The sequence below is a fragment of the Gavialis gangeticus genome, unplaced genomic scaffold (assembly GCF_001723915.1).
Source record: "Gavialis gangeticus isolate Ggan-Ray unplaced genomic scaffold, GavGan_comp1, whole genome shotgun sequence".
Classification (NCBI taxonomy): Eukaryota; Metazoa; Chordata; order Crocodylia; family Gavialidae; genus Gavialis; species Gavialis gangeticus.
In genome coordinates this window covers 114,730,268-114,730,976 of record NW_017729022.1, presented here as the reverse complement: position 1 = coordinate 114,730,976, position 709 = coordinate 114,730,268, and positions in this window count along the sequence as shown.

Sequence of the window (709 nt, the reverse complement as noted above, 5' to 3'; positions counted from 1 at the left end):
GGGGGGGGCAGGGTCAGACCTGAAGCAGTAGGTGGAGGAGAGGAGTGGGAGTGAGGCTGAACCCAAAGTGGTAGTGGGGAGGGGGGGGGAGTGATGTCAGACCCAAAGTGGAGGGGAGCAGGGTCAGACTCAAAGTGGCAGGTGGTGGGGGGAATGGGGTTGGACGCAAAGTGGTGGAGGAAGGGTAGGGTACTGAGTTCAGACCTGAAGCAGGGGGGCAGGACCAGGGTTGGACCCGAAGGCAGGGTGGAGGGAGTGGGGTCAGACCCGAAGCGGTGGGGGGGTTGAGAGGGAGCGGGGTTGGATTTGAAGTGGTGGGGAGGAGGCAGAGGAGCGGGGTTAGACTGGAAGCAGTGGGGGGTTGGAGGGAGCAGGGTTGGACCCGAAGCTAGTGGTGGGGAATGAGACCAGACCCAAAGAGGGGGTTGGGGAGCAGGGCCGGACCCAAAGTGCCAGGAGGGAAGGTGGGGAAGATGGTTTGAATCTGAAGCTGTGGGGGGAGGGGAGGAGTAGGGTCGGACCCAAAGTGGGGGGGAGTGGGGTTGGACCCAAAGCAGCAGAAGGGGGGTGGGGGTGCAGCAGGGTCAGACGAGGACCGGGGCGGAGGAATGGGGCGGCATGTGGCTAGACATGGGGCTCTGTCCCTGCCCCCCTGTCATTCTTAACAGGCAATTTGCTAGTCTATTAAGAAGGCTGTACAGCTTATTCA